Source organism: Eptatretus burgeri, chromosome 2, assembly GCF_056783735.1.
Source record: "Eptatretus burgeri isolate ZD-2024b chromosome 2, Ebu_testis_v1, whole genome shotgun sequence".
NCBI classification, from domain to species: Eukaryota; Metazoa; Chordata; class Myxini; order Myxiniformes; family Myxinidae; genus Eptatretus; species Eptatretus burgeri.
The window spans coordinates 87,389,404-87,411,384 of NC_140962.1; the positions used below are offsets into that span (position 1 = coordinate 87,389,404).

Below are 21,981 nucleotides of genomic sequence, written 5' to 3' on the forward strand. Positions count from 1 at the left end.
ACTATATCTGGCTGGAATGTTGAGTTTAGGCCTTAAGATTTTCCTCATCACTGTGTAGCAGCTTGCCACAATCCTAGAGATTTGTCCTCTTGCCCGAAATGGATTGCGAAACGCAAGCAATTTTTCATCCAGTCTTTTTTGCATAGCTTTGGAAGGACATTGAAGAGCTCACCTTTCTGACTTCCTTGTGATTTGTGAGCGGTAATATGGGATTGTGACATTTTAAAAATTGCTCTCATGATGTAACTTAAATTTCACCTGTGCGATGATTTTTACTGCTTCATCGCAAGTTATGATTCCTTCATTTCCTTGTGGTACAAAACGTATCCTTAATAATTTTCCCGTGCTCGTCTGACTAATTGGTGGTCGCATGGCAGCTATCATTTCTTGAAGCACGACTGTGTCACTGATGCATTGTCCCTCTACCAGTACACACACTGGAACTGGTTCTCATTTCACCGACCTCAGAAGGATGACAGGCTGAGTCAACCCCCTGGTGTATTAATTTAGCGGCCGACAGGGCTTGAACTCAGGACCCTAGGATCCCAAGCCGCCACCCAAACCACTGAGCCAACACCAGGCTGCTTCTGACTAATTGAACTTCCACATAATCAAATATCATTTTCTACAACCCAGATGACTATCTTTTCTTATGGGTTTAATTGATTTCCCTTTCAGCCTTTGAAATGACCTAGTAAATGTTGTTTATTTATTTATTTATTTATTTATTATCCATTAACAGCAATTTTGTCGACAGTTTAGACGTTTATTTTCATGGTTTGAAATTGCTTCAAGATAAAAAGTCCCACTGCAGCATGAAACAGTATATTGCCTTTTTTTTATTTATTATTTATTTCTGTCATATCAGGTCAAGTTGGTCTCACTATTTTCACTGAAGTGTAATTCTTGGGTTTTAAGTACACGAGGATCTTTAAAATTGTGAAGGTTTTCATTCTCGTTTTGCTTCATCTCGAAACTCGTGCAAGGTTCCTTGATGTTGTTATTAATCCAGTCCTTTTGGAGAATACGCTGTGCTGTAACTGAAACGTTTCCCAATTCTCTAAAATCGGTTCCAACCTTGATTTGCTCTCATTTAATTTTTTTTTTTTTTTGCAGAAAGTACTGTCTGACAGTAGCTGGTCTATCAAGGCATTCCGAAATGCTGTCATGTTATAACACCAGATCACACCAGTGGGGACGACATTTTTTTTTTTCATTGAAGTAAGCTCTTTTTAAATATGTCGGAGGATTGAGGGGGAGTAACATGTGGGAGGCACCAGACTTTTAACGCCATCCGTTTTGCTTATGAAAGCATGTGGATATGGTGGTGACGTAGTTGGGATGAGCCTGGGCTGACGTACCAGAACTTGGTTAAACTCTTGTTGAAGATAACAGTATTAAGGATTTGGATTCTAAGATCCTGGCAACGACTGAGTTTTGGGAGAATCACCGTGTCATCGTCGTATTGTTGGTAAGAACCCAGATGGCTAATTAATGACCTTCAGGAAAAGGGTAATCTGACCTACATTTTGATGCCAGTCCACATTGTGGTTGACTTCGAACGACATTGCGGAAGCTGGGATTGGCATTAAAATTGTATCTATGAAAAGCCATTCACCCAAAACTTTGAAAGGAATCGTGGGAGGGCGTACAGACTTCAATCTAGTTTTAATTAATTTGAACAATGCATTTAATTTTATCATTAACATGCTATCTTTTGTAAAAAAAAGCTTTTTCTCTCTCTGTCTCTGTCTCTATCTTTTTTGCATTTATAATATGGAACAGAATACTTGCACATGAATAAAAAGGGCTTTCAACGTTATTCAAATCAACGTAGTGGATGAAATTTGAACTGGGTCACAGATATGGTGGTAAACTTGCCTTCAGGCCACAACATCAAATGCCATTGTCAGGAGATACAGCAATAACTGGAAGGGTACTCAGAGCGCATACCTCCTCCCCGTGATGCCTGATCCATGAGAACATATCGGGCCCAATACATTTTTGAAATATCATGCTATTGTATATCATTTTGGTCCCGATCTCTCAATAGTGAAGAATCACTAAAAAAAAAATTCTCGTATCCAGATCCAGATTTGGATCTTCACCAAAATTAAATAAATTTGTCTTTGTCACACACCCAACGTGTCCACCAAGTTTCATCTGAAGCCGTCTTGAACTTTTTGAGATATCCTGCACACGGACACAGACAAACAGACAGACAGGGGTGAAAACATAACCTCCTTCACCTTCAGTGGTGGAGGTAATTAGAAGTACACCATCTCAAAACAAAATAACCTATTTTGTTTGCTGATACATGTAGAACAAATTGTTCTAAATCATTCTTACATTTATGGGGGCCACCAGTCTCTTTCCTGAAAAAAAAAACAACAAATGCTGATGATCTCTATCCTGTCTTCTGGATACCGCCCACTGCGCAAGTAGTGGTGCCATCTGAACCGTCTCCGGACAGAGTTTGGGCACTTCATCCCCTGCATGGGCTCCTGGAACCTGGCCGACAATGAAGCATGTAATTGCGGTGAGATACAGACATCAGAGCACATGGTGGAGGAGTGACCCATACACCACTGATGGAGAATGGACTTCACTGCAACAACTCACAGCGCAAGCCTGGAAGTGGCTGAGGACTGCCCATTCCACCAGCTAGTTTGTTCAATTCAAAGCAACCGTTTATTTTGTTCTGTTACATCCTGATCTGTTCTATGTTCCAGCTCCTCCACAAGCCTTGATTTTTTTTGTATACAAAAAGAGGGGAAACCGTGAAATTGAGGCTGTAAGCACCATGTATGTTAATGTAGCTTTAGAACTTCTTTGTATTAGAATGTGTCAAGGTAAGGAATCTTTAAATGTTGCCTGCGAGGGTGCTGGCATTGTCTGATTTAGGGATGGCTAATTTAAAGTGTCCTGTGTATTTGTTGTCCTCAATGGATCTGGGTGGGGCCATGCAGTTATCCCAACCAACAGAAGGAGATAACTCCTCACCTGTAGCTGTCTGTCAGTATGGGGGGGGCTGTTCATTGCCGAACCTGTGGTTGGGGAGGGGGGGAGGTGGGGCTGTTAATTGCCGAACCTGTGGCTGGAGGGTGACCGAGGAGGTGGGGGTGGGGGTTGAGAGACTCGTGGGGCTTCAAAACAGAGATTCCTGTCTTCCTCAGATTGAGATTGGTGGGCATAGCAGTGCAGAGACTTGTGAGAGCCTTGAGCCAGGGAATAATGAGGCCCCCTCAGGGCCATGATTAGTAAAACTTCTGGGGGTGGAGACCCTTGAGGCCAGCAGCACCGTGATTGATAGAACTCCTGTGGCTATAGTTGGTGGGGTCCCTGGGGAGCGGCCTCTTATTGATGAGCCTTGGGTGGGGGGGGGGGGTGGGTGAGGGTGATGGAAACTTGCTGTGGGGTGGGGGAGGTGGAAATTAGCTGTGGGAGGAGGGTTGGGTATAAATCCCTGACCGGAAGTACTGTCAGTCTAGATCTCTTGTACCAGCTCATGCTTTCTGGCTCAGACCTGTCAACGCTGTGTCTGATCACATCTTTGCCTGTAGATGCTGGCTCGCCCCGACTCTCTGCCCTGCTGTCTGGCTCCTGCTCTTGCCCTGGTGAAGACGAGGCAACAACGTGTGTGTTCTGCTCCAGCTTTGTGCTCCAGATGGTGTGTGTGTGTGTGTGTGTGTGTGTGTGTGTGTGTGTGTGTGTGTGTGTGTGTGTGTGTGTGTGTGTGTGTGTGTGTGTGTGTGTGTGTGTTTTGTCTAAGAGGGAGAAAGGTGTCTGTCTCACGATGTGTGTTTACCATGTTTTGTGGAATAAAATTTTATTCATCACGTAAGGAATGGCTTGCCTCGTGTTGCTTCTGTTTTTATTGTGCGAATCAGGTAAATTTAGGATCACTGGAGATTAAATTTATTGCAATCTTATTTTCTAACCAGTGTGGAAATAGCATGCTGAACCACAAAATGGTGATGAACGCTGAGCCCCCCCCCCATATTTTTTTTCTAAAGTCTCAGCGGCTTAAGCATGATGGTAAATTGCTTCAATGTAGTTGCGATCTGTCGACATGTTGCTGTCCATGCGATATTATACAAATTGCTAATTTGTATAAAAGGTCATTCAGGTGTTAGTTGCCCTTACTTTTGTTCTTGAATGTTAGTGTCTGATCTGAGCACAGCAGAGTTCAACCCATTTCAGCTTGGCAGGATAGTTTGGAGGTCTTAGAGGGACACATACTTGACTTTGAGTTACCTCGTCTGGGTTTGAATCTGACCCACCTAATAAACCTGGTGTTTCACATATGGGGTGATATGTGAACGTGTGTGTCATCAATCAGAGGGATGTTCATGAAGCTGGAGAGCCTGTCTGTCAGCACTGGCCATTGGTGGATGTTAAGCCACTGTCACACCTTGACGATTTAGCCAGCGTATGCCGATTTATGAAAAATTTGTCTAAAACGCTGGCACATGTCGAATACGTTATGGGTACGTTTTGTATACGTTAAGACAACGCTGAAAAACACTGCCATAAGTCGTAGTACGCTGGCTTTAAACGTTGTACTTTTGGGTTGACGTCAAATTTTTGCATGCTTGAAATTTTACGACGTATGCCTGCGTATGACTCGCACGTTCCGCTACGCTGGCCATAAGTTGTAGGCACGTTATGCGATCGTTGACACACGTCCACACACGTTACTTGTAAGTTACGCATAAGTCGAAACACGTCGAGGTAATGTTTAGCGTACCCGAAACTTATTTCTAACCTATGAGTAACGTTTAGTAAGCACGCTACACGAATGTTGTTCACACTTCGCAACACGTTACTTGAAAAAGACGTAGACGTATTTGACGTATTCAGGACGACAACAGAACTTAATGAACGCGTTTCTAACTTACAGATACCGTATAATGGCATATTGGCAGCAATTATGGGAATTGGTATATAAAAATGGGCTTCGCAGGAGGACACCGTCTTTTTTTTTAGACTTCGTGGTGAGTACATGTCCATGTCATTCCGAGAGATGGAGGATACGGCAAGGCTGAGACGACAATACCTACCTGTCCTCGAACATCAACATGACCTCATCGAGTTGACACTGCACCAGTTGCGTGCCAATAGAGCCGGGAGAAGAAGACGTGAACGGAGGAGAAGGAACTGGGTGAGACCATGGATCAGGAGGCGACGCCATTACGGCATATATGACCAGCTCATGGTGGAACTCCGGAACGAGGACCATGCATCCTTCATCAACTTCCTGCGAATGCTCCCAGCGATGTTCGATGAGCTGCTAGCCAGAGTGGGTCCAAAGATAACCAAGCATTATTATGAAATCATTTCAATAGTCCAGTGGAAGCGATTTAACTCGTTCAATGGAAACAATTTCAATTGCCGAGCACCAGCGTCCAAAACAATAGGCGAGTGACAGCCATTTATTAAAAGTGAAGCTGCAGCTTATGAATAGAAAACCTCACGTAATCGTCGACGATACGTTTCCACGCTATGCATACGTTAGACTATCGTTGGGCATAGGTTGTGGACGCCTAAAACGCGCTGATCAATCGTTGGTATAACTTATCTATAAGTTATCGAAGCGTTCTGTGTTCATTACTAGTACATTATGCATTTGTCCAAGTCGTTTTGAATACTTTTAAAACTGAAACAAAAAAATAATTCATTGTGGGAATGAGAAAAAAAAAATTAGCCGAAAAGAACATCGAACAATGGTGCAAAGTAGTCTCCTATTCGTCCATCATCACCCACACCCTCCCCATCACGCTCACCTACTACTACTGACATGGACCTACTACTACTACTACCAATACTATTACTACTACTACCAATACTACTACTACTACTGACACGCTCACCTACTACTGACACGCTCACCTCCTACTACAACCAATACTACTACGACTGACACGCTCACCTACTACTACTACTACTACTACTACTGACACGCTCACCTACTACTACTACTACTATTACTACTGATACTACTGACATTGACATCTACTCAACATGGAGTCTGGAACACTGATGGGTTCCTCTTGTGAAGCCCATTTGTATATACCAATTCCCCTAAACGCTGCCAATACGCCATTATACGGTAGATGCAAGTTAGAAACACGTTCAGTAAGTTCTGTGGTCGTCCGGAAGACGTCAATCAAATTTGTCTACATACGACAATGTGCGTTTGAGATACGTTACACATAGGTTCAAAGCACGTTACTCATAGGTTCAAAGCACGTTACTCATAGGTTAAAAATTAAGTTTTCGGGTATGCTAAACATTACCTCGACGTCTTTCGACTTATGAGTAACTTACAAGTAACGTGTGTCCGACGTGTGTCAACTATCGCGGAACGTGCAGAGAACTTATGCCAGCGTATGCGGAACTTATAAGCCATACGTCGAGTACGTCGTAAAATTTTCAGCATGCTTGAAATTTCACGACGTACTAGACGTACCACGGAATATGACAGTGTACTTCCTCGTTTTTCAGCGTGCTCATATACACAACTTACCCATACCGTATTCCACGTGTGCTAGCGTTTTACACACATTTTTCATAGGTCGGCATACGCTGGCTAAATCGTCAAGGTGTGACTGCGATGTTGACACTTCCAATTTTCAGGAGGTTATGATTTAAATCGGCGTGCAGAAGGTTTTTAACAGAGAACGCCACGACTTCGTCGGCGATACGTGCAGCGCACTATGACTAAGTTAAACTATCGTTGGGCATAGGTTGTAAACGCCGACAACAGGCGAAGCATTCGTTGGTATAAGTTATCTTTAACACAACGAAACGTTCTGTGCCCGTTACTAATATGTTATGCATACGACTAACTCGTTATGAATACGACCAAAACTTTAAAAAAAAAACCTCAAAATTTCAGTGTACGCCAACGTTTTACATACATTTTTATACGTTTCCATTGCTGGCTAAATCGTCAAGGTGTGACAGCGCCTTAAAAGATCCCACAGTGTCATCACTGAAGATTGTGAGTTATCACTGGCAGCCTGGCCATATTCCAAATTTCTGCCACCTTTTGTCCAACGTCAAACGTCAGGCCTGGTCAACGTGGACCAAATGGCCTATTCCTCTGTCTGTTTATATTCCTTACCATAATTCATGGACCAGTGCTTACTTGTTTGTTTGTATGTTTGTCACACAACTCCTCCGACAGTTCTGGCTTGATTACATCCTGACTTGCAACTTAGGATCAACATCACCCCAATTAGTGCATAGGGGTGTTTTTTTTAATCTTTGCCAGTGGTCTTGGGGGTGGGGGAGGAGGGGGGACGCAAATTCTCTATGTGAATGTGTATCGTGTAGCACTACCTCCAGGTGGGGAAGGGTATTTTAAGTCTCCACCATTTACAGTGCAGTATTCCAGTCTCCACGTTTTCCAGTGCAGTCAGGTGTTTTGAATTGCAGGCAGGAGGTATGTTTTTGTTTCATGCACATAACCCTGGTTATTATTATTTTTGTTTGCCTATCCAGAGCTGTCAGTTGCCTATACACCGCTCAAATAAAGATATGCGTCAGAAGAACATGTTGCATGCTTGGAACAAGATTGCGCATAGGGTGGGTACTCTGCTCGTCAATATAATACGCTTGTCTATCTATCTGTCTGTCACATTTTGTGAGATTGTGAAGTAAATGTTGTTTCATCGATGTTTAATTTCAACTGTGTTTGTGTGTGTATGTATGTGTGTTGTGACAGTGGGTGGGTTGGCCCAGTGACCTGGAATGAATCCCATCGGGCCACGTCAAAGCCCAACTGATTCAGTGGCCCCGAGCCAGATTACATGTCTATTGCCATGATACTTTGCTGGTGGGACCACCAGGCAAGTGGATATGCCATGCTAATCAGTGCCGTGTGCCCGATTTCAATGAACGACCGAGTGGAGCCGATGAGCCAACGCCACTGTCCTGTGATGTGTGTTAATCACCTGTGCCCAACTAGTCCATTAGCAGATGTTCAAAATTGCGATCGATCACGACCACCCAAATTCACCCCGAGACCAAGCGGATTTAATTGTGAAAGTCACATGGAGTGGGAGTAAAAAGTTAAACAAAATCACAATTAGTGGTTATAGTAACCCCTTAACCTACTATCGAATACACATGCCCACATAACCAGCGACAAACGGGAGATTACTGAAGTGACCTACGCTTTTAACGAGCCCAGTCATACCACGGGAGATAGACAACAGTGAGGGTTAGATAAGACAAAAATGCCCTGGCTGTGCCTGGCAGGACACAGCAGGAACTGATGTGGAGCAACAACTCAGTGATGTCTTTGCACAGATGAATTCTTATCTGTGCCCAAACTGGTGTGAGAGAAGAGTGGACGTGGCTGGTTGGGTGGGGTGTGGCACAGCACGGCAGCTTGAGCATACCTCATGCAGCTCCCCGAGAGATGTTTTCCGGGCAACTGCTTCACCCCTCTCACTGCACATGCTTTTATCAGGTTCTCTCCCACCTGCTGCAGTGATGTACTTCGCCCATCTCCTCTTGGCCACTATTGGCCCAGAGGGCCCCATTTGATGGGCTAGAGGTCCCCTTCCCCACCCTGACCTCCCCTTTCCATGGATAGGACTGGCATGCTGCTTTCTCACCTAAGCTGACACTTAAAGGCCTGGCATTCACTTTAAAAGAACATAAAAGACAGTTTAGAAAGGTAAGAACATTAAAATAGGGGTTTGGAAGGATGGATGTTTTTAGACACATCCAGTGGCTATAGAAAGTCTACACCCCCTTTCAAAATTGTCACCTTTTGTTGTCATAGCTTGGAATGAAATTACATTAAATCAGACTTTTTTCCACCTTTATTTACACATCGTAACCCACAACTTCAAAATGAAAAACAAATTCTACAAATTTCAGAAAATTAATTTAGAATACAAAAATCTTGGTTGGATAAGTGTCCATCCCCAGTGAGTTAATACTTGCTGGAAGCACCTTTAACAGCAACTACAGCTGTGAATCTGTTGGGAAAGCTCTCTACCAACTTTGCACACCTTGATTTGGCAATAATTGCCCATTCTTCTGCACAAAACTGTTCAAGCTCAGTCAAGTTACGTGGGGAGCGTTGATGGACAGCAATCTTCAAGTCATGCCACAGATTTTCAATTGTATTTAGGTCGGGGCTCTGACTGGGCCACTCAAGGACATTTATCGTAGCTGCTCCAGTGTAGCTTCAGCTGTGTGCTTCAGGTCGTTTGCATACTGAAGGGAGAACTTTTTTTTGAAGGCTAAATTTTGTTTTTTTTAAACAATGTTACTGCTGAATCACATGACCGATAATGTCATCATTTTTTTTTTTCTGTGGACCATTTAATCATAGATGACCCTCAGAAATTTTCATACAAATCAGATGCAGCATTCTACATCTACAATTATGACATCACAACAAAGGCACCTATGACCTCATAAAAAAACACACTTATTCCCCATAAGGAGTACTTGCTATGTGCCAAGTTTCAATTTTTTCATTGGTGCAGTTTCAGAGATACAGAGGTCAATTTTTTTCCAATGTGCTGCCACACTACGTGATCTATGACGTCCTAATTATCAATACAGCATTTTGCATGAGGAGTCGCTCCTATGGTGGAAATTTTGTCTCGATCTGACAAGTGGTTGCGGACAAACAAACAAACGGAACCAAATGCAATACCCTTTCCTTCGGCGAGAGTAATATAGGTGGAAAAAGTCTGATTTAATGCAATTTAATTCCAGGCTATAAGGCAACAAAAGGTGAAATTTTTGAAAGGGGGTGTCGACCTTATTTCGGCACTGTAAATTAGGAAGGGTGGACATAAAATAAACATAACATAAAATATGTCTGAAAAATAAATTATGTTCTGTCTGAACATAAAATATGCATATCTAATATCACGACTGCATCACCTTACACTTATTCTATACCATTTACTTTGGGAAATAACTAAACTATAACATATGCAATGTTAGTCCCTCGAAGTAATTTCCACAACAATGTATATCCAATTTCCATTATGATAGGATCACTGATTAACACAATTGGGCTACTCTCAATCACTTGAGATTGTGAATTGGACTTTGTTTCATACCTGGCACCATTTTAATGAGTAATGATGTAAGAATGCGCTCTTGCTTTGAAGAATGGGAAGAAAGGGGGAGGGGAGGACTGAGTTGTGGGAGGTGGGGATCAGAGAGGGGACAGAGTTTAGAGGAGGGGGTTCTGAGGCTTTGGAGGAGTGAAGGGGGGGGGGTTGAGGCTTTTGGGTTGGGAGTGCATTTGAAGACTTGGGTTGGTGAGGGGATTTGAGGGTGGGGAGTGGTTTGAAGACCTGTGTTGGAGGGAGGGGAGGGTTGTGTGTTGAGGACTTGGCGTTGGGTGGGGGTGGGGAGGGGCAGGAGTTGACGACTTTTGAGGACTTTGGGATGGGGAGGGGGGTGGTTGTAATTTTTTTTATCAAGTAACATCTTGAGGCAACACATCGGTAAACAATATTAAATTTCCATTATTTATTTAACTTCTTTGCATTATATTGTTGAAGTCACGTTTTACATTAAGCAGAATTTCCATGCATACCTGCTGGTAATAATATGAATTCCCTTGTGTGGAACCTCAACATTGGAGAAGGTCGTTCGGCCTATCAAGCCTGTGCTATGATTGCCAATCTATGGTTGCTTGTCCATGCTCTATCCTTTTCAAATGCTGATCGTGAAGCAAGGAAGCAGCACTTACCATTTTTAAAGTCTTTAGTATGACTCTGCCATGGTTTGAACCGCCCACCTCCCAGACATTGAGCGGGTGCTCTAACCATGTTAGGTTACTGTGTTCAGTGCACATTTCTTTGTATTCAAAGCTAATCAACGGTTGACATTTTCCCAGCTTTGTGCAAAGGCATTATAGAGTGTGAGATTCTGAGTTTCTCTTGATCCCTTTTACAAATGGTTACATAATGGAAGAGTCATATCTTTAGTTGTCTTCCTCGAAGCTTTAGTAGCCATTCATTATATATGGTATTTCTTGTGTGCACAATTTTATTAAATTGGGCATTATTAAAAAAACAAAAATTGCAACCTAAATTGTGCCCTAAAATACTCTGTAAAAATACTTCGCTCTATGCAATTATATGTGCAAACACTCAAACATGCTCTCCCATGTTCAAGCAAAGATTAGGCCAAAATAGATCAATTACCTTATGGGAGTAACTGATCAACATGCATTGTCAGTACTTGGCCTATTGTGGACTTGTGATTGCTTTCAACCTTTGTAAGAATCTGCAGAACTACAATTCCAGGGACTATGACAAAGTGTCTGAGTTGTAAGGATACTGGCCTGATATCCTGGAGTTTGTAGGTTCAAATGTGGCTGAAAGCTTCTGTAATCATGCTAATATCAGAAGGATTACAATGTTGCTACACTATTGTTGGGAAAGACCCATTGGGCTCTTTAAATGACCTTCAGGGAAGGGATGATATGCCGACTGCCTGTCACCAACGTTGTGGTTGATTTTAAGTCATAAGAGCAATTTCGATTTGGCATTAAATTACTTGCTCACAAACCCCCCCCTCCCTTCCCCCCCCAGCCCCAAAGCATTATAAACTAGAAGGGCACTCCTCAACATCATGGCATCACCACATATGGCTCCACCCAAATTATTACATCATTATACATAATTGTACCAATTTTGATTTAAATCCCTGAACCCAGATTCAAAATATGAAATAATTCTGGCTGCCAGACAATGCATCTGATCAGGTTGAAATAAAAAACGTATATTCCTCATGAGTACTGGATCATAATTGTGAAGTTTCAGGTCAATTGATACTGTTCAAGAGAAATAATGTTTTTTTTTTTTCAAGATTTGGGTTGAATCCAATATGGCTGTCAGACCATGTGACTTATTATTCGTGAACACCCTGGTATCCCCAAGGCATTGGAAACATGTGGGTTAAGTTTCCCCCTCGATCTGTCAAGCCGTTCTGGAAAAGAAGATTTTTAAAAGGTTTTTGAGTAAGTCCAATATGGCTGCCAAACTATGTGACCTATGACATCATAGGTGGAGAACTTTTTGTTTCTCATGGACAAGCAATCATACCTGTAAAGTTTTTGCCTCAATCTGTCCAACCGTTTTGGAGAAGAAGATTTTTGAAGATTTTTTTTTATGTTGAAAAACAAAAATGGCTGCCAAACCATGTGACTGATGATGTCATCAAAAAAATCCCCCCCTCCCCCAACACAATCAATTTAGCCCAAGATGTCCCTCAAAAATTTTCATACTGATCCGATAAAGTGTTTGATGTATGCAGTTATGATGTCATAATGAAGATGACATCATCAAAAAAATCACTGCCTTCCCATGGGGAGTATTTGACAGGCACCAGGTTTCAGTCTTTTCCATGGAGTGGTTTCGAAGATGCAGAGGTCCATAGTTGTTCCTTTTTTATCCAATATGGCTTCCACACCTCTGACCTATGATGTCATTATCATTAAAACATTCCACATGAGTAGTCGCACTTATGGTGAAAATGTCATTGAGAAAGAAAAGACATTGCAGAGAAAGCAGAGAAAATTAGCATGGTCAGATTTTCCTTTTCTTCTTACAATATTAATTTATTGACGGTTCGCTTCACGTTGGTGGGAAAATTTTTGTTGGAAATTACATTTTCCCCAACTTGCTGAGCTGTGGTCCATTTTGAAGAGAAATTTAGTTTATATTCTTGAGGTGTTCTCGTATTGACTAGTTTTGAATGTATTTTCCCAGGGCACATCCCAGCCATGTTCGTAGATCTTGTACGACGTTCAAGAGCAGGGCACGCCTTCTTTGGTGGTAGAATAGGTTATCGGCGCAGGGCAGATAATGTTTTACAATGTCATGGGGCAGAGCGTAGCACGAGGGGATAAAGATGGGGACAACCGGGGGCTGGGCAGAGTTGTATCTTGGATGTTGGTATGGAGTTCCAAGCACACGTTCCGAGAAGTGCCAGGCAATTTCCGTGAAGAAGACAGTTCCAACCAAGAGAGCCTGGGGGATTACTGTATGTCATGAGTGACGGTTTGCTTGCAGTCCATCCTGGAATGTTCCTGCTGTCACCCAGATGAGTCTCTAAAGAGCTCCAGAGCTGACCTATTGCATGAAGATTCCACAATTCCCTTGTCAGCTATGTCTGGATTATGGCACCCACATGGGGTTTCTTGTCTCGCCAATTCTCCCTGGTCCTCCTGTGGTATGCCTGAGGCATTGCAGTTTATCTCGCGAAGGATTTATCATATGTACAACTCCCTGGGGCATGTATTTTGTTGTAAATAAATGCTCTCGTGTCCCTACTTTCTCCCTGTTGATTTAGTAAATACGCACAAGTCCGTTGGCTTCTGCGAGTGATTTGTTTCCCTGATTGCAAAAACCATTTTGGTAATTTATTACTACTTAAAAAACACCATTCGCATCTGGCACGGCAAAAACTGCTCATGCAGTCATTTTGTGCCAGGCATGAGGAAGTACCAGCACGTCGCTTAGCCAGCTCAGACGTTCCACTGAAGTATGGTAGTGTGGCGAACAAGCACGCCACCCTCCTTGGAGCATCTGCACCAGTGGACCGGCGTGACCACTTTAACAGTGGTTTGTCAGGATTTGGACCAGGCAACTAGGCTGTTCTGATAACTGATTTTATATATATATATATATATATATATATATATATATATATATATATATGTATTTAGATAGATATAGATGTATATATATATATATATATGTATATGTATCTCGATAGATAGATATACGTACATACTGTGCCCATAGAAAGTCTACACCGCCTTTTAAAATTTGACTTTTTCCACCCCTATTTACACATCTTAACCCACAACTTCTACAAATTTCAGAAAATTAATTAAAAATACAAAACTAGAATATCTTGGTTGGATTAGTGTCCACCCCCCCCCCCCTTTTCCCTTCTGTCCAGACAAGTGCCCCAGTCCCTGCTGATGAGAAACATCCCCATAGCATGATGCTGCCACCCCCATGCTTCACAGTAGTGATGGTGTTCTTTGGGTGATGTGATGTGTTGTTTTGGGTTTGCACCAAATGTAACGTTTTGAATTTTGGCCAAAAAGTTCCATCTTGGTTTCGTCAGACCACAAAAGTTTTTGCCACATGGCTTCAGAATCTCTGGAGTGTTTTTTTTTGCATACCTCAAATGGGATTCAAGGTTGGATTTTTTTTTCTATTCAGTAATGGTTTCCTTCTTACCACCTACATGCAGGCCACACTTGTGGAGCCCTTGGGATAGTGTTGTCACATGAACACACACAATCACACAGTCACACAGTGACCAGTCTTTGCCAGAAAGGCCTGTAGTTCTTTCAAAGTTGCCAATGGCCTATTGGTGGCCTCTCAGATCAGTCTCCTTGCTTGGTCATCCAATTTGGAGGGATGGCCTGATCTAGGCAGGGTCTTGCTGTTACCATACGCCTTCCACTTCTTCATGATTGTCGTGGTTACGCTCCAAGGGATATTCAAGGCCTTTGAAATATTTTTATACCCATCCCCTGATCTGTATCTTTTCCACAACTTTATCCCAGAGGTCTTTAGTGCTCATGGTTGAGTCTTTGCTGTGAAATGAACTTCCCAGCAGAGGAAACCTCCAGGAACAGCTGATTTTATTCTGAAATAATCAGAATCACTACAATTTAACACAGGTGGAGGCCATTTAACTTGCTATGTGATTTTGAAGGTGATTGGTTACACCTGAGCTCATTTACAATTGCTGTTATAAGCGGGCTGGACACTTATCCAACCAAGATATTGTATTTTTATATTTTTAATTAATTTTTATAAAATTTGTAGAATTTGTTTTTCACTTGGAAGTTGTGGGTTACAATGTGTAAAAAGTCTGATTTAATGTAATTTAAATCCTGGCTACAAGGCAACAAAAGGTGAAAAATTTGAAAGGGGGTATAGACCAGCGTTTCTCAACCGGGGGCCCGTGGCCCCCCAAGGGGGGCATCGGCCTTCGACCGGGGGGCCATGAGCGGACGCCGAAAAACTGCGATTCAGAATGCAGAAGCTTGTAATGTACAATTAAGGTGACGAGTCTCCGGTCATAGTGTCAAAGTAAAAAGGGTAGATGAGTTTAACCACAATTTTAAAAGAGAAGGCGGAGCCCACAGAGCATTCAGAGTAAACCAATGTTTACAAAAACGTTAGAATTTTGTTTTTTTCAATTTTTTTCTCAGATGTCGAAGGTTCGAAAATGGAATGACAACTATGTCAAGTTTGGATTCACAAATGTCAGTCGAGATGGCGTCACTACGTCCTTCCAAACTTTCAAACCATCGCGACAAGATGCATCCCGGAAGGAAGGAAGGAAGATAATATCGACGCTCTGTCTGCGAAACGATCACGATATGACCGTGAAGCGACACTTCCCAAATATGGATTCCGGCCAGAAGAAAAACCTGCTCTTCAATCCAGCTACAAAGTGGCATACCGAATTGCGAAGTGCAAGAAGCCGCACACTATTGCTGAGGACCTTATCAAGCCATGTACAGAGAAAATGGTGGAATTGATGATCGGACCAGAGGCGAAAAAGAAGATCCAGCAAGTTTCGCTCTCTAATGACACGATCCGACGACGGATTGACGACATGGCCGCTGATGTGTGCCGTCAAGTTTGCTCCGAAATCAAACAAAGCACGCTCCAGGCTAGCCTTCAATTAGACGAGTCTACCACACTGCCCTGGAGAGCCAGTTGATCGCCTTCGCTCGCTACGAGAGAAAGGGAAAGATTAAGGAAAGAGTTCTTGTTCTGCAATACCCAACCAACCACAATGACAGCGGCAGATATCAAAGCTATTGTGGACTCTTTTTTTTTTTATTTTTTTTATTTTTTTTAAGCTAATGGACTCGGTTGGCAGAATTTCAAGCACATTTGTACTGATGGTGCCCCAGCGATGGTCGGCGTCAGAGGAGGGTTCGTCACGCTTGTGAAGAACGAATGGCCCCATGTGACATCCTCCCACTGTTCGCTACACAGATACGCTCTTGCGTCAAAGACTCTTCCTCCTCGTTTGCTGGAAGTCATGGACGTCGCGGTCAAAGTGATCAACTTCATTCGTGCGAAGGCCAAAAATCATCGGCTCTTCCAACTCCTGGCCAATGAAATGGGAGCGGAACATGTTGGACTTCTGTTCCACACCAAAGTCCGTTGGCTATCGAGGGGAAAATGCCTCTCTCGGGTGGATGAACTCCGGGTTGAGGTGGAAATCTTCCTGCGAGACAACGAAAACAAACTCCATGTCCACTTCGACAATGAAGATTTCGTCATGATGCTTGCCTACCTACCAAGTCAAGGTAAGGTTGAGCAGGCCAAAAAACATGGCGGCTTCAGACCCCAGCGATATTCGGCCGACTCAACGAAATGAACCAGTCCTTGCAAGGCAGTGATGTGACAGTCAGTGACGTTCAAGACAAGCTTGACGGACTCTCTGCTGGAATGGAAGTCTGGCAGGCACGAATCAAGGCCGGGTCCACTGCCTCGTTTCCTTTCTTGGACGAGCACCGACAGACGCAGAGGATTGAGCTTCCCGTCAGCATCAAAGATTGCATTGATAGACATCTCGACGATCCCTCCGCTGAGTTCAAATCGTATTTCGACGATGCACCGTTGGATGTTCCATGGCACAAAGACCTGTTTCATGCCAAAATTGAACCTACTGAAGATGAAGCAGAGGAGCTGGCAGAGTTGAAGGTTTCAAAAGCAATGAAGCTGGTCTTCAGTAACAAAGAAGACCACTCCACCTTCTGGTTGTCTGTTCAGGATGCATATCTACGACTCAGCAAGAAGGCATCCGTAATGCTCATTCTATTCGCCACAACATATCTTTGCGAATCTGGATTTTCTGACCTTGTGACCATTAAAACGAAGTCCAGAAACCGTCTTGACGTTGGGAACGATATTCGCCTTGCTGTGTCCAAGACGGAGCCAGACATAAGAGGCCTCATCAGCCAAGCCCAACAGCAAGTGTCTCATTGATTGTATTGCTTATAAAAATGTTTACTTTGATTTATCTTTTAAGACTGAGTAAATAAATTTCATAAAACGAAATCTGCATCTTTTATTGAAGGGCAGGGGACCACGAATGTTAAGCGACTCGGTAGAGGGGCCATGGGTCATCAAAGGTTGAGAAACGCTGGTGTAGACCTTTTCTACAGGCACTGTACACATTATTTTCAGGTAGTTGGGATGCATAATTCAAAAATAGAAGCACACCAGAGCCCTTTGTTTTTGTGTTTAAGGACTTTAATACCCCTGTTAAAAAAACAACAAAAGATATTGACATTCAAAGGCACGTTCTAGCAGCTGGGAGAGCCAGTTTAATGGCTCCCCCGAAGGACCACTTGCTCCACATTGCGTTTCACCCCTTGACAGCACCAGATGGCATAGTCTTGGATGGTCCCTTTCGGATGGTGTTAGTCTTTGGTTCAGCACGTGACTGCTCTCATGCAACCATGCTACCAACTGACAATTCCACATTTGATCACCCTTTTATTTATTTTTATGTTCTATTTGACTGTTGCAAAACTTGCCTATAAAGCAGGGTAATGAAAGCTATTCCATAAGTGTGCTACAGTTAGGGGCACGACTAATGCTCAGATCCAGAGGTGGATTGGGAATTTGGCCATAGAAAATATTCTGAAAGCAGCCCATGTTGCATTTCCGATAACAGTCTTACATTCTCATTTTCAATAAACCTAGTCCTACTTATACAGTTATTGTTTGGTCGTTTGTAAGCAAATTACGAATAACTCATGATTTTATAATAGTTTGTTTTTGTAAATATTGTATAATTGTAAATGCTTCTAGCTGTACAATTGCATGTATTGCTTATCGAGTGGGTACTGCTTATAACTGTAATAGTGGTTTGTCAGGATACGGACCAGGCAACTTGGCCGGTCTGACAACTGTAACAATATGTCTATACAGTACACACATGCACATTATTTTCAGGTGGTTGGGATCCATTATTCAACCAGAGTGTTGGTGTCAAAGCCACCCAATGCTCGCCTGTTTATACATTTATCGTTTTTAAAAGACTCGTCTAATAATATTTTTTATAAAGCATTGCAGTGAAGTCTGATCCAAATAATTTTAAAGAAATATATGAATTTGTATATTGTAATCAGTAAAAAATAGTGGTAGATAAAAACATGAGAAAGGAAATAACTTGCACCAAAAACTTTAACATTTTCACGCTTACGCCGGGGTATCGCTATAGCTGTTCGCTCTCTGGGGTATCGCTCTCTGTTCGCCGGGGTATCGCTCTCTGTTCTTCGAAGAGGTGAGCTAAAAAGGTGCACCAACAAAATTAATTTCATTTGGACTTCATTGCATCCCTAGTACACATATTGAATGAATGGCAAGCGTCTAGTATAAACAGATGAGCATTGGGTGGTTTTGAGACCATCATAGGTTGAAATAAAAAAAAAAAATATTTTTCAACCATTTGTCAATTTCAACTTCACTACACCAATAGTATATCCCAAAGGAACCTCCATGCCAAATATCAGCATGCGAGTACACATTAAATGAATGGCATGCTTCTAAATAACTTGCACCAAAAACTTTAAAGGTCCCCTGACATGCAAAATAAACTTCTTGTTGTTGTTATTATATATATATATATATATATATATATATATATATATATATATATATATATATATATATATATATATATATATATATATATATATATTAACTTGACCTTCCTAGTGAAGAAGTCACCCATGTTTTTTTTTTTTAATCAAAAATGGGATAATTAGAGAAATATTTCGATCATTTCTGGAGCTGTTCACAACTTGCTATGCCCCGCCCCTAAAAAAATGGACTTCAGCGAATCGCAGCGTGACGTCACATACAGAAACTCGCTCAGAGTGGATTGACTCGAGATCTCTAGAGTCTAGAGTCCGATAAATCCGTCGTCCGTCCGACTCGGCCGATAAATCTGACGTGCTGTAGCTTTTATTTATAATTCTCTTTTTTTCATTGTTTTCTACTGGTGCTACATGACGACAGTAGGAATAAAATAAATAAAAATGTAACAGAACGTCAGATTTATCAGACTACTCGAGACAATTGTGTCACAAGGTGTGTTCTGCACACAAGTTTTAATCGTATCCAGACAGCGAGATTGCTTCGTTTTATGCGTGGAGAGATACGGCCGATGACATGGGCGGCCTTGTTCGTGATTAATTCGCAGTGGAGCAACATGTCCGCTGCGCTGATCACGTCACCTCACTAAAATATTTCTGATATCGAGCAGTATGCAAGTATAATTTACATTATTGAATTACGAATAGGATTTAGTCTAACCAGTTGTTATTTCCGAGTCTTCCTTCGATGTCCTCCCGATCATCATGAACTCCGGGAATTTCATCGCCAGTTTCCTCTGCTTGTCCTGCTTCGGGCTCGAACTGCTAAAGCCGTACTTCATTTAAAGCTGCCTGAACTTCACCTCCCACGACTATGTTATCCCACAATTGTCCATGTGATTCAGACCAAAATCCTTCATTTCTCTCACACTCACTGTCATTACCAGACAAATGAAAGTCCATGCCATCCATTATTCAAAAACAAATGTTCGATTTATTTAAAGCAGAAATGAACGAAGAGATTGAGTCGACCAATCAAATGTGGAAACACACAGCAAGCCAATAGAATCACGTAGTCCACCAACCCGAGTAATTAACTTGCAGCCTTTGACATACTGTACGTGACGTCATGTGGGTTACGCCCCTTTCAGGACAATTTTTAGGGTCATTCCCGAAGACGTTTGTTTTTTTTAATTTAACATTTTACAGAATGAGTATTGTGAAAAAAAATTGTCAGATCTGAAATCACGATGAAAAACTCCTCTAGGACATATATAAATGAATTTTATGTACTTTGGCATGTCAGGAGACCTTTAACGTTGATGTGCTACAAAAAAGTTAAGTTCAAAACAGGTCAAACATTTTAAACATTTGAAGCTATTTTTTAATTTCAACTTCGCTACATCAATAATGTACCCCAAAGGAACCTCCATGCCAAATATCAGCATCCTCGTACACATATTAATGAATGGCAAGCTTCTAAATAACCTGCACCAAAAACTTTAACGTTGATGTGCTACAAAAAAGTTAAGGTCAAAAATTTAAAACATTTGAAATTATTTTTTGATTTCAACTTCACTGCATCAATAGTATACCCCAAAGGAACCTCCATGCCAAATATCAGCATCCGAGTACACATATTAAATGAATGGCAAGCTTCTAAATAACTTACACCAAAAACTTTAACATTTTCACTCTGACGCTCACGTTCACGCTCACGCCGGGGGTATCGCTATAGCTCTCTGGTCTTCGAACAGGCGAGCTAAAAATAGAAGCATATCACAGTCCTTTGTTTTCGGGGAGAACACAAGTGGTTGGCCAGATGGATACAGAAGGAAAAAAATTGTTTTGGATGGGGGATGATTTGAGATGCTGAGGAACAGCTGTCTTGAATACCTGGAGGGAAGAATGAGACTGAAGAGAATGTAGAAGTTTGCTCCGCAGGCATGAAAAAAGAGGAAGAAGTGAGCGGAAGTGAGCAATGATTCTGTATTTTGGGAGTTTCACTGGATGTGGGATGCTGGTGGACCATGTGCATCCTGCAGATACCTGGAGGAGATGGGGACAAAGCATGGTGAAGGCAGAGGGTGCAAGACCAAAAAGGAGGAGGAGGAGGAGGCAGAAGATGGAGAGACCACAGATCTGTCGTCGATGGCGAAGTGATCGGCCCATAAACTCTTTTTCATAGTGAGAGATTCAAATGATCTTGAAAGCCTTGGTTTCCACGGCATCAAGCTGAGCAAGGCGTGAGGCAGGGGCGCCAGCCCAGCAGAGAGAGCAGTACTCCATTTAAGAAACTAGAATGCACTCGAGGGAGGTGCTGACTTGTGCCGTTGTTTTCTCTTTGTGCAATACACTGCCTCTGAGAGTGCGAACCTTTACTGTCGTGTGGCCATCCGTAATGTTAGTAAACGTAGTCCTGTATTAATTTGAATTTCATATTTTTCCTTGTGAGCTCTAATCTGAAGTTGTTTGAGACATTCACGATATTAAGCTCTGTGCCAAATTTGGTGATTATTGATGGCTCGCTCTGTTGTCCAGTTCTTCTGCCGATAAACAGATCATCGCAATAGTCATGCACCCAGCCGAGGGCCATGGCGTGAGTCAATATTCAGATGAAATAATAATTTAAAAAACATTCAGACCTACTTGGATAATTTTCAACCATGCCAACAGCAAGTCAGCTCAAGTTGTTGTGCTGCTGTACTTGTATTTTTAAAACATTGAAACCTACATGCAACTCCTACCGGCCCACAGACCCATCGGCCCACCGGGAATTCTCCCGCCATCCAGAAGATGCAATCCGCCCTTGCTCAGATCTGTGATATTTGTACTGGATTCTGAAGGATTTTAAAGGTCCGCAGGATCAGAAATTCATGTTTGCTTTCGCTTATGGATATATATATATATATATATATATATATATATATATATATATATATATATATATATATATATATATATATATATATATATATATATATATATATATATGGCTTCACGTAACACTTAATCATTGTTTTTTTTGTTGATACATTTCTTGGAATGAAGATTTTAATGTTTTTTTAAAAAAAAAATGTAAATTTTTTTTGGTGTCTGTACTCTCGATTGTTCCCGCCCCCAAAAAACGGTGATTAAATTTATTTATTTTCTTTAATATATTTTAAATTAAATTATTTATTTAAATTTCTGATTCTGTGACTTTTAAAAGAGAGGAGTGAATGCCCCTATTCTCCCTGGTTTTGAAGTACTAGTGGGCTCGTTGGTCCAATGGACCAAATTCACATCGGTCTTCACAGCCGAGTTGCATACCCACCAGCTCT

The 21,981-nt window shown here is 41.9% G+C and overlaps 1 protein-coding gene across 11 annotated transcripts in view; it reads left to right on the forward strand.

The window, feature by feature from the left end:
• Positions 1-21,981, forward strand: part of FUT8 (fucosyltransferase 8) — a 144,341-nt gene that overhangs the window by 18,641 nt on the left and 103,719 nt on the right. The window contains exon 2 of one of the 11 annotated variants that reach the window (XM_085870208.1): positions 3,564-3,636. The exons of 9 other annotated variants lie outside the window; for them this stretch is intronic. The gene's annotated coding sequence lies outside the window, so the exon portion shown is untranslated. One more of the 11 variants, XM_085870207.1, reaches the window with a different exon arrangement.